This window comes from Podarcis vaucheri (genome assembly GCF_965113315.1).
Source record: "Podarcis vaucheri genome assembly, chromosome: 1".
Classification (NCBI taxonomy): domain Eukaryota; kingdom Metazoa; phylum Chordata; class Lepidosauria; order Squamata; family Lacertidae; genus Podarcis; species Podarcis vaucheri.
Genome location: NC_138759.1, coordinates 44,404,213 through 44,416,964, shown reverse-complemented (window position 1 = coordinate 44,416,964; position 12,752 = coordinate 44,404,213). Strand labels below are relative to the sequence as shown.

Here is a 12,752-nt window from a genome sequence, read left to right as displayed (position 1 = left end):
CTGTAGAATACAGCATAGGGGGAAATTCTTGGTTTTGAAAGAGAACCAAGCTCTGTATTTTCCAGAGCTGTCACTGAGTTGTACAGAATATGCAATGCCTAAGAGGTGGAATTAAATTACCATTCAGTTTCAGCCTGTTGTAAACCAAACAATCTTACTACTTCCAGAGCGCAGAATAATTCTGTTTTCTGTGTCCTGTAATTTTTGCCAGGAATTCAAGTGGGATTTCTCAGTCCCCTTGAAACCTAATTTACAGTTCACTTTAGCTGGATAATTACAGTGATTTTTATTGAATACACGCTGCTGTATTTAACATTTCTAGAAAACACAATTAGAATATTTTATATAAAAATCATCTAATCTATTCACCTAAATATGTATATAACAAATCAAGTTGGAAGACAAGAAATACTTCTGTCCAAAGATTTTCCTGGTGCATATTTTCCTTTTTCTTAATTCATATTTATATCTAAAAACATTAGATAGGCTGTCACCATAGTCCTATAAACATTCAGAGAAGCAAGTACTTTTATAGCCCAATTTTTACTGTGCTCACAAGGAAATGCAACTCGGTTAAGATTGCAAAATCAGAAATGTGAGTTGTATTCAACTTAAGTTGTACTCAGAGTAGACCCACTGAAATAAATTAACCTACGTTAGTCATGTGCATTAACTTCAGTGGCTGTACTCTGAGTAAGAGAAGTATCACTGCCCTGTGAGTAGGTGGCAGTGTTATGTATTCTTGTGACCATGTGGTTTGGATGAGAACATACTGCCGGCTACTAAATCACTAGGGTAGTTCCTTGCATGTTCAAAATGACTGGCCATAAAATGTTCAGTGAAGGGTTCCTCAAGTTAATTCAACATAGTGAAAGTTTCCTGGTATTTAAAGGTTTGTATAAATGCCTGAAATAATACTTGTTTTAAATACAGAAAGTCCTTGGATCAATCCTTGTTGCCCTTGCTAATTTACTGTAATATCATTACCCCACAATCAACTTAGTTCATGCCCCTTGTGAATTTTAGGCCATGCCATTGTACACAATCTAAACAATGCCCTACTGTAATACTTACTCCATACTTCATTCAAGTGAAGTACAAAGTGTATCTTCAGCTTAGACCTGTGGGCCATTTTCCCCATACCATGTTGTTTGTCACTGGTAGTGTGATCTGATGGGTGGGAGGGCAGAGTTAAGACCTGAGTTGGCTGTGTGCACCTCTTCCTTGCAAGGGATGGCTGATGGAGACGTTAAATTAAAATAAATCAGTTCAGCAGGATTCCATGCAAACCCCTTCATGATTCTGGGAGCGCTTTGCATTGGAAGCTGCTGCTAAAATGAAGAAAAAAACACCAGTCAAATTTGGTCCACAGCACTGATATGGGATCTGGCTGGTGGAGTCAGAAAGATTCCCCATCCCATTCTAAAACCACTAATCAAAATGTGCATCTGGATATTGGACATTTTGTTTGAGTGAAAATTGGAGTGACTAACAATACCAACCTTTTATTATTTATAGCCCACCCATCTGGCCTTGAGGCTCTCACAAGTATTACTTGAAAAGGACCAGTCCATATATTTGCATTCAGAAGTACTTACATTTTTCTGAAGTTAAAAATTCGTTCGATTTCTGTGCCTGACCAAACTATTTATTATTCCATTGAAAGAACTAATTGAAATGCTTGGGAGAGCCGTAAGAATTATTAGACAGTGACCAAAGTATTTTCTGTGAGTGCTGCTTTTAAAAACTATGCTCTGAAAGCATTTACAGAAGATGGAGAACTGTAACTAAGGCTGCAATTCTGTACTTGCTTACCTGGGAGTAAGCCCCACTGAACTGACATACTTCTGTGATGTGATAGGATTGCACTATTAAGTACACTTTTCTGTTGTTGTCATCGTCCCCCTCCCCACAATTTTGACATTCCACATGCTTATTTATGAGACCTTTGGTGATTCAGTGTTTGCTTTCACTATCCATTTCCTAATGTGTTTAAAGCTTTAAATTTCCACGTGTGATATTCTGATACTACAGAAAAATGATGTCAATTGCAAGCACATTTATTTTTATGTGAGATGGATGAATTAAGTAACTGATCTGATTGTGCTTCTGCAAGTAAGCCTGACGAACCTGACTAAAATGCCAATGAAGTAAACGAAGAAAGGGATCCTTCAGTAACCTCGCATGATATCAACCTTTAATTCAAGTACAGGCATAGTCATGTTGTGGTGCCCTATGTAAAATTGCACTGTGTGATCATTTTAGGGCCCACAAAGCAGTGAGTATCTTAATGCACTTGACCAAAGCAAGGTCTTTAGTATGATTGCTATAGCACAAGAATGGTCCTTTAACTGCATTCCATATCTGACTAACTTCTCTCTCTGCCCCCCCCCCCCCTCCATGAATGAATTGCCACATGGGAGCACTGTGTGGGATTTTGCAGGCTGGGAGGGAAAAGCTTTGATAGGCTGGACAAGATCCTCTGGCTATGTATGTGTGCCTTGCCCTTCGTCTAAGGAGCTGGAGAGAGAACTCTGCCTGCCTGCCTGCCTGCCTCCTTTTGTTCAGGAGATTGCTGTTATCACTAACACCATAGAATCATGTGTTGAAAACAGAATAGCTTTCTGAAATTGGTTTAAGTAATCAAGGCAATTTCATTTTGAGTGTGGTAGATGGTATACCTTGAGATCAGTATTTTGGAGAAGAGTAATCTCTGAGGAAGGATGGTTTGGGGAAAGTGGTTCTTTTCATTTAGAAGGAGGTGCACTTTAGCAGCCTTAGGTGGAAATGATTTGTGTGTGTGTGGTGGTGGTGGTTGTTTTTTTAAGTTGCATAAGTTTTGTTGATTAAACTGTGAATATAAAGGTGAAAGTCTTTTATCACTGCACTGCAGCCCTCCCAGAGGGTCACTAAGTACTTAAAAGTCTGATGCACAAGAAGTAGTTCAAAAAGGCAGTTTGCATTACTGACAAAACATATATCCAATATCTATTTTACAGGGAACAAAAGACAATTATTTTCATGCAGCTGTATATTTGTTTTTAAAAATCAAGCTAATACAAGAGTTAATTGTAAAACTGGGTGGTTTTAACTTCAACATTATTTGAAATAAAAGTGACAACACTGCCTAATGATGAGTATGTAACAGTTCTGAAATAAAAATATCTGCATTCTTTTTATATGACTGTGGCTTGTATCCAGAGTTCTGTGAGCAAAACTCTTCTCGTAGGACTTCTCCCAGGAGGAAGTGCAGGGAGGTGACGTTTACTGATTCATACTTCCCCCTGCAGTGCTCTGAAAAGCTGCTCCAGCGGGGCTGGAGAGCCTCTTCCAGGAATAACTTGGCTGAAGGGATAAAAATTGAAACCCAAATCTGATTCCAGACTTCTCAAGAAGTGTATTGTGACATAGACTGTGTAATTAACAAACATTGTATTAGTGACTCTAGTCAATAACTGGCTTCTTTAAATTACAGGAATTACTTTAATAAAGGAAAAGGCCACACAAAGTTAAGACTTGGAGTGCATTGGTGATGCCTTCAACTCCTTTTTAGCCCAGCTGTGGCATTACCTGCCCCACTCCTGATGTCATACGTTGTTGTTGTTTAGTCGTTTAGTCGTGTCCGACTCTTCGTGACCCCGTGGACCAGAGCATACGTTAGTGCAGTGTTTCCCAACCGGTGTTCCGCGGCACACTAGTGTGCCGCGAGACGTTGCCTGGTGTGCTGTGGGAGGGAGGCGGGCGAGTCGGGCGGCGAGAGGCGGGGCGGCGACGAGGAGAGGCCGCCCAGCGCGGGGCTCTCGCCGTCTGCCTGCCTGGCTGCCTGCGTGGCGCTGACGTCACGGGGCTGTAACGTGCCCCACATAGGCACACGCGGGGCGGCGAGCGAGCTCCCTCCCACATCCCATCGCCGCTCGCTTCGGCCGGCCTACTGGGCTGTCGCAGGCGGAAGGCCTGCGCATGTGCGAGGTTTTCGCGCCTTCGGGATTCCCTTCACGCCTTCCTCCTCCCGGGTCCTTGAGAGCGCGGGAAGTGGCAGCGCGAGACCAGCATTGAGCCTGGTAGGTATTGCGCTTGCCAAGGCAGTCATTTGGGAAATGAAAACTTGCAAAGCAAGCAACCAGTTCAATCTGAAGTACGTGTATGCTTAATATCCTGTATCTGAAACCTGTTCTGCCCCCTCCCCCACACTTGGTGCCATTTTCATCTACACATGCAGCAGAGTAAGGTGACCCAGAATAGTACCAATTCAGATGGCAGATGGGAGAATGACAGTGCTGAATGCTTTCCCATGTAGAATAGTCCCTGCAAATAAAAACCTAGCATATTTGGAAGAGGGATGCTAGCCTAACCATTACCTTCTATGCTGTTACTATTTTTTTATTTTTTTTTACATAAGTAAAAAGTGACCTTTCCCCATCTGGCATGGTGGTGTGCCTCGATATTTTTTTCATGAAACAAGTGTGCCTTTGCCCAAAAAAGGTTGGGAAACACTGCGTTCGTGTAGGGCAAATAGACATGGCTTAGCCAAATGGGGAGGTCTGATGGACTTTATCAGGAGCTCACAATTTCCTTCTGTAAACAATCATAAGAACATGAGAAGAGCCTGCTGGATTAGGCCAATGGCCCATCTAGTCCAGCAGGGATTTGAACTCTAACCACTACACCACACTGCTGCTTGGATGCCTGTGGGAAGCCCACAATCAGGACATAAGTGCAACAGCACTGCTTGCCTGTCATTTCCAGCAACTGGTACAGTATTCAGACTCTTGCTGCCTGACAGTACAGATGGGACATCACCATTCTGGCTAGCAGGTGATGATAACCTCCTCCTCCTCTTTGAAGCTATCCAAGTTGGTGATCATCACTGTGGAAGTGAGGTCCATGGCATGAATAAGTACTTTCCTCTGTCCTGAATCTTCCAACATGCAGCTTCATTAGATATCCGTGAGTTCTAGTGTTGTTTTAAAAAAAATTTCTCTATTCACTTTCTACATGCCGTGCATAATTTTATAGAAGAAGAAGAAGAAGAAGAGTTTGGATTTGATATCCCGCCTTTCACTCCCCTTCAGGAGTCTCAAAGCGGCTAACATTCTCCTTTCCCTTCCTCCCCCACAACAAACACTCTGTGAGGTGAGTGGGGCTGAGAGACTTCAGAGAAGTGTGACTGGCCCAAGGTCACCCAGCAGCTGCATGTGGAGGAGCGGAGACACGAACCTGGTTTCCCAGATTACGTGACTACCGCTCTTAACCACTACACCACACCGGCTCTAAATTTCTATCATGTGACTTGCCTTTTCTCAAGTTCTGAATGCTGCAACCTTTCCTATTAGGGGAGTTGCTCCATCCCCTTCATCATTTTGGTTGAATTATCTTCCTATGGATTGATTTGGGGGGGGGGGGAGAAACAACAGATTCCCTGCTCCCATTTGCCTCTTGAGCCTGGGTCAAGCATGTGTGTTTGGCGGTCATAACTGCTATGATGGTTCTGGTGGCATCACCTTTGCCTAGATGTGCTGACTGCAGGATGGTTTTAAAAGATAGTAAAGAGTTCTATCATCTTCCACCCTGACTTCTGCAAGGCTAGTAACTTTCCCTCTCTCTCCAGCCCCTGCCGGATACCCCTATTTAGACGTTTACCAACAAATGTGGGTGCGGGTGGTGCTGTGGTCTAAACCACTGAGCCTCTTGGGTTTGCCAATCAGAAGGTGAGTGGTTCGAATCCCCATGATGGAGTGAGCGCCCGTTGCTCTGTGCCAGCTTCTGCCAACTTAGCTGTTCAAAAGCACACCAGTGCAATTGGCGGGAAGGTAAATTGCATTTCCATGCGCTCTGGCACTTGTCATGGTGTCCCGTTGCACCAGAAGCGGTTTAGTCATGCTGGCCAAATGACCCAGAAAGCTAGCTGTGGATGAACGCCGGCTTCCTTGGCCTGAAAGGGAGATGAGCGCCACAACCCCATAGTTGCCTTTGACTGGACTTAACCATCCAGGGGCCCTTTACCTTACTTTTTTACCTTTTACCAATAAAGTCAAGTTCCACTTGAATTTTTTGGGGGGTGGGGAAAAACAAATAATAAGCGTTCAGCTTTCAGAAAACAAGTGTTAGCTGATTAGGCATTTTAGCTATGCAGTGTTGAATGTTATCTGTAACATTGTTCTTGCCTGTTTATCCTTTGTTATTGTTTTTATTTAAATCACTCCATGAACCAAGAACTTGCACATTGACCACTTAAAATGAACCATGTTACAGTTATTACAGCAAATATATACTATTTTTATGGTGCCCATGTGACATGAGAAGACTTGGTCTATTTATTTGTATAATTTATTATTTCTGTGACCCCTGCTTTCCTTTGGAGCATATCAGTGAGGCCGAGGGGGGTGGGTCTTGTCCCATGCACACTGCCAGACCTGCGCCCCAGAATGGCCACTTTGGTGCTGCTCACACAGCAGTTTGGCTTCACCCCCGAAGGCACACTCCATTGTCTCACGAGACAGATGGATGCCCACAAAAGATCCCGGTTTGTAAAACCCAATAAAAAGTTAATCACAATATGTAATTTTCTATTTTGGAAGAACAAACACATTTAAAATTTCTTTAGACCTCTGCACCACTATGTTCAAATCCTGCGCTACGTGCGGAAATGTTGAGATCTTCCCTTGAAAGGCTGTGATTGCCTGCCAGATTCCCCAAGTTCTTTGGTTGCATTATGGCTTCTCGACTGTCACCCAATAATCATCTTTAAAAGAAGGCTTTCCTGACTAATGTGCTAAATAAAATCTGCACATTTCTTAGCTGTGAAAAGGGCACAGATGTTCTCTCCAGTGGTAACTATGAAGAGCTGGCTCCTAACTATTGCATGTATGGGGACAACACCCACCCACGGGAGGTATCTTCTCCCCTACTGGCTGGAAAGACTTCGAAATTTAATCATATGTTTTGGATTAGAGGATTGTTCCTAGATTGGCCCCAGAGAACAGCAGGCGCATATAGTGATATTCTGCGACATTCCAACCACTGTGGACTCTCACTTAGCTAGCTTTTCTCCTGCTACCCCTCAAAGGTGCCCAGTGTTTCTTTCTTTCTCCCCACCTCCAATCCTTTTTCTACCCACTAAGTTAGGACAGGAAGGCTTGAGACTCACAAACATTTCTGACAGGGGTTAACAAAGCAGAGTTTTACAAGTATAATGGTATAAGACCAGCACCATCCAGCTAGCTTTCATAGGTATTAACAGCACTTTTTAATCACTTCAAAGGAGAGGATTCATGAAAAATGTTTCTGACTACCACTGATGGTGACCTTACTGGTGCTGGAGAAATAATGTTGGATGGTGGCTTTCCTGACAGTAAGTGAACAGCCATGTGGCTTTGCCAAAGTGCTTGCTATTTGCGCGCATCTGAAACTTCTACTTTGGGTAGGATATCTCTCTATTTCTTTAATCCCTTGCTGCAAGAAGACAAACAATTGTGACAGCATCTTTATTCGGAGGTAATAATAGTCACATTTTTTTTAAAATGTTAAATAACGCTCAAGTAATGTTTAATACAAAAGAATATTTTTAAAAGTGCTACTTATGGTTTTCACCCAAACATAGGAATAAGGAAACGCCTAATGGTAGATTCAAAAATAGGCTATATTATTTATGCATTTCAAAACCTTTCCTGAATATGTGGCTTACTAGACAAATATAAAGGCTGCTGGAAAGAAGAAACAGCTACGCAAGTTAACTCCTTGATTTTCAGCAAAAAGCAAACAAGTGCAGATTCCACTTATGTTTAAAACAGGGATGGGGAACTTCTGGGTGTTTTTGGACTCTCAACTCCTATTTATCCTTGACCACCCTGATAACAGACAACTATGCAACGCAATGTGCAGTTGGGTCACCATCATTGTACTAAGAAGAATTCAGTTCTCCTTGCTTCTTCCAAAGCATATGGCTGCTTCACAGGTTACTCTTTGCAAGACCTTCATGAGCTTATCTTCTATGCGGTAAAATGGGGGAGTGTGTTAGGCTGATGCTCTTCTTCATCAACCTCACATGCACCCAATGTGCTATTGCCTATGAACATGCCCCTCTACAGGCAGAAAGCCAAGCAGGTTAAAACAGTCTGCATCTCCAACTCCTTCCTCTGGAGCAGCTCCAATGCTGGCAGTGGAACAACTCTACAGTAACTGGCTTTGAGGACTGAGTATTTTGTCCACCATAGCTGCAGCCACATGACCGGCTTTTGGGGGTGGGAAAACCTAGAAGGTGCCGGGGTGTGGACAATCTGTGGCCCTGGTCCAATTTCATGTGAGTGGCGAAGGGGAAGAAAATGGGAAGAAGGTGGGAGACAGGCAGACAAGAGGCTCTCCATTATGAAGTCTGGCACACAGCAAGAATGCAATCCCCAATGGAGTCCAGGGGAAATGCTGTTAAGAGTAGAACTGGCAAACGAGGAAATTTAAGTGTCTTGATTTCACGTTAAAGCGTAATGGTCTAGATGCTATTTCTAATCAATCATCTGGTAACGTTTATTAAAAACAGTTGGTAAGTTCTGAGTTGAATTTCAAGGTAGGAACCACTGATAGATAACAGAAAAAGAACAGTTTGTCCCGCAACCCAATGCAGAAAAATGCAGCCAAAGTATTTCCTGTTCCCTGGCTAGGAGGAGGCAAGCTGGCTGAGTGTGCACACTATACAAGGAGATTTTCATTTACATTTCTGCTCAAACTGGAAGTGACAAAGCTGCCAAGACGTGCCACATCTGTGCTGCAACTTGAGTAATCCACTAATGGATACTGAAGAGGCTTGGTCAAGAACAGAGCAGGAGCACTAGGTCTACAAGTGGCAAGCTTCTGCTGCCAGGTGCTTCTAAGAAAAAGCAAGTTTTGAGAGAAGCATCAGAGTTGCTTAACCCTTCCCCTGCCTGCCATTTTTCCAGCAACTGCTAGCATGATGGCTGTGCTCTTCCTCTGAAGTTGGAGGCAGTAATGTTTCTGAACACCAACTGCTGGAACCACAGGAGGGGAGAGTCCTCTGGTGTGTGGAGTCGTGCTTGCAAGTTTCCCACAGGCATCTGGCTGGCCAACTGTGAGAACAGGATGCTGAGCTTGATTTTGCCACTGGCTATTCTTATGTTCTGTGTGGCTCCCTCCCACAGCTGGCAGTGTTCCAACCATAACTGTCACAGGCATGTATCTCAACCCGAGAGTGTGGAGGAATTTCAGCAGAAAGCCAGTGGAATAGAAAAGGGTGGTGGTCCCCTCCACTGCAGCTGCTTTGCTGAAACTGCTTTTCCTTTGATGGGGCACTGTCACTCTCCAGGTATTGTTTGCAGCCAGCATGGCTAATATTCAGGGAGCATGGGAATTGTAGTGAATCAACATTTGGAGGGCTACAGATTCCCTGTACCTACTTTCGTGGCAGTGGGAGAGGTTGCTACAGGAATAATTTGGCCCATATTTAGCACCACTAACCAACCGAAGGTTTCCCCCATGTCTTTTTTTTTAAATGAAAGATAGCTCTATATATGACTCGCCCTATGAGATGGGATGGAGCCACAAGGTTAATTCTTAGCAAAGTCAGAGCACAGATTACTTGCTCCTGGCTGCCACAGGTAGGAAGTATCTCTCTTCTTGTTCTGCTTCAAATATGACAAGTGTGGGAGGGACACAAAACTGCATGGGGATTGTCCCAGGTGACAACTGTGCACATGTACACATAATAATTAAGTGTTGGGCTGCCACCCCTAAGTGTCATTTCCCAGCTGATGGACCTGCAGTTAAAGGCATTGTCGCTGTGATACTCTTCACACTGACTACACATTATTTCCAAGTAAATGCTTCCTATAAAAATGCTTTCCACATAACACAACCTTACCTCCTTTTTTGATCAACAATACTGTTAAGTGACAAACTTCTTGACACAATTTTTTGGGGAGGGGGGAGCTGAGAGAATCCAGGAGACCTTTTCTGTCTGCGTGGGTGCCTGCTTCAAAGAGGCATTTATTACAAAAGTTCACAGTCCCAAAGGAAGTAACTGATGCCAATTTCCCACAACACCACAATAACGTGTTTCTTTCCCCCCCCCCGTCACAATAGTCTCAATGTATCTCAAATTTAAGATGTTTGATTGGAGGCTCTGGATGGGTCACCCAGGTGAGCTAAGCAGGCTCAGAAAACCCCCCCAGCAGGTTTAAGCTTTCCACAGCGCCATGTCTGCCAGTCCAGCTCCTCACAGGGATGAGGAACCTTTGGCTCTCTCCAGATGTTGCTGGACTAGAACTCCCGTCCTGGCTGACCACTGGCCATCCTAGCTGTGGCGGATGGGAGCTTCAGGCCAAGCCACCATCATCTGGGAGGGCGGCAGGTTCCCCATCCCCGTAAGAAAGGCACCGTATGAAGCCGCTCGCTTCAGAAAGTTAGGGGGAGAGGGGCTGGTGGGGGGAACATCAACTTCCTCTGGCAGAGGGCAGCTCTGAAAAGCCAGTAGGGGCTATGGAGAACTTGCTGGTGGAGCAGGAAGCCCCATTGCTAAGAGGCGCCCTCGACGGTCCCTCCGAGGCTCCCTCCCTCCTCCTCCCCGCTAGGGAGAGCGCTTCGCGGGGAAACGGACACCGTGTAAGGTAAGGGCTTGAGCACCAGCCCGTAGACATAATCCAAGGTGAGCTCCTCGGCCGGGTTGGCTTCCACCTCGCACTGCTGCAGAAGGATGGCGGTGAAGAGGAAGAGCTGCAGCTTGGCCAGCTGGTCGCCGATGCAGCGCCTCTTGCCCGTCGAGAAGATCATGACCCGGCACGTGAGGTCCCGGTCGACGTTCTCCTGCCGGGCGTCCAGGAAGCGCGTCGGGTCGAAGACGTGCGGGTCTTTCCAGCGCAGCGGGTCGTGGTTGACGGACCACTGGTTGACGAAGACCACCGTGCCCGCGGGGATGTGGAAGCCGTCGAGCAGCACGTCGGCGGCCGTGGCGTGCGGGATAGTGACGGGCACGAAGCTGCTGTAGCGGAGCGTCTCGTGGAGGAAGGCTTCCAGGCGAGGCAAGGAGGCGCGGTCGTCACCCGTCGGAAGCCGGGAGCGGCCCACCACCCGGTCGAGGTCCGCCTGCAGCTGCCGTCGAAGGTGCGGGTGCTTGAGGAGGAGCAGCAGCACCCACGTGAGGGCGGTGGAGGTGGTGTCCTGACCTGCGCCGAACAAGTCCGCCAGCGTGGCCTCGACGTAGTCCCCGCCCAGGCCCTGCTGCGCCCCGGGGCCGTGCTCCATGCACTCCAGGATGGCGTCGCTGATGTGGCGCGGAGCGGCGCCGGGCTGGACGGTGCTGCGGTGCTGCGCTACCTTGGCGCACACGAAGTCGTACAGCTCGCGGCTGACCGCCTGGAAGTCTCGGAAGACGCTGCGCACCGGGTTGGGGAAGGCCTGCAGCCAGGGCAGCACGTCCACCAAGCTGCCCGCCGCCACCGTCTGCCCGAAGCGGTGGTTCCTGCTCAGCAGCGCGCGAAACTCGCCGTCGGCGTGGCTGTAGCGCTGCCCGAAGCAGAGGGCGCACAGCACGTTGGCGTTGGCCACGACGAAGAGCGGCGAAGGGTCGACGTAAGCGCCGCCCTGACTCAGCCGCAGCAGGCCGTCGATCAGCTCCTGCGCCTCGGCCGCCACGTGCTGCTCGAAGAGCTGCTTGCTGGGCGTGTTGGCCGTCGAGAAGGCGCGCAGCGTGGCGTGCGCCACCCGCCGCTGCGCCCGCCAGCGCTCGCTGTAGCGCCCGAAGGCCATGCTCTTGCCTCCGGACACCAGGCCGAAGGAGAGGAAGTCGGGCCGGTCCGCGAAGGGCACGGCCTGCTGCACCAGCGCCTGTCGGATGGCCGCCTCCCCGTTGAGCACCACGATGGCGCGCCGGCCCAGGCGCAGCTGGAAGATGTCGCCGTAGCGCCGCGCCAGCTCGCCAAAGGTGAGGTGCGGCAGGCGGCCCAGTTGCAGCACGTTGCCCAGCAGCGGCCACCCGACGGGGCCGGGGAGGCTCTTGCCCGCCGGCCGGGGGCTCCTCCTCGCCCACAGGTACAGCAGCAGGACGCAAGAAAGCAGCAGCGCCGGCTGGACGGCGCTTTTGAGGAGCGCGCCGGCCGCCCCGTCGGGGGTCCCGCCTTCCGCCATGGGGGGCGCACGCCCGTGGGACTCCTAGGAAACCGGTTTCTTTGTGGAGAGACGCGGGAAGCCGTCGGGGGACCCTTCCTCCGCCTCAGCCCCGACCGAGCTCGTCGGGTGGGGACTTTATTGCCCCAGACGCTTCGTCCCGTCGGTGAACTGCCCCCTCCTTCTGCCAGATGCCTCCTGGCTCTGCTCTGAGGAGTTCGCAGGATGCCCGTCGCGGCTTTATAGCCGTCTGGGAAGGGGGCTGAGCTTCCCTCCTCCCCTCGCGGTGGTCCCAGAGTCCCCCGTGCGCAGCCATTCCGTGCTTTCCTCCGAGAGAGAGAATGGAAGCAGCAGATTGATCCCTCGCACCAGGAATGTGTGCAACTTTCCAAGGTCTTCCTCCTGCCAAAGACAGCCTGATCCTCGCAGCAGGAGCCGGAGAAACGGGAGGGGAGCGGAGTGTGAGAGCTACTGAACTCTGCCAGGCACCTTTGGCTGCCTTGGAAAGGCTGCTGCTTTCGTGACTGGAGACAAACTGGCCAGCGACGCTGCTGCCGCTGCCCCAGACCGCGAGGGATGCGAATGCCAGTCCAGTCCGAAGGGAAGGGCGGCAGCCAGCATTTGGTGTCTCTGCTTTGTCAGGA

The 12,752-nt window shown here is 48.3% G+C and overlaps 1 pseudogene across 1 annotated transcript; it reads right to left on the bottom strand.

Annotated features, from left to right (window-relative positions):
- Positions 1-6,581: 6,581 nt before the first annotated feature.
- On the bottom strand, positions 6,582-12,265 carry LOC309540636 (cytochrome P450 1B1 pseudogene; annotated as a pseudogene). Its single transcript, XR_014224511.1, has 2 exons — positions 10,227-12,265; positions 6,582-10,188 (listed from the first exon to the last, which is right to left on the bottom strand). The product of XR_014224511.1 is annotated as a cytochrome P450 1B1 pseudogene (transcript).
- Between the last annotated feature and the right edge of the window lie 487 nt (positions 12,266-12,752).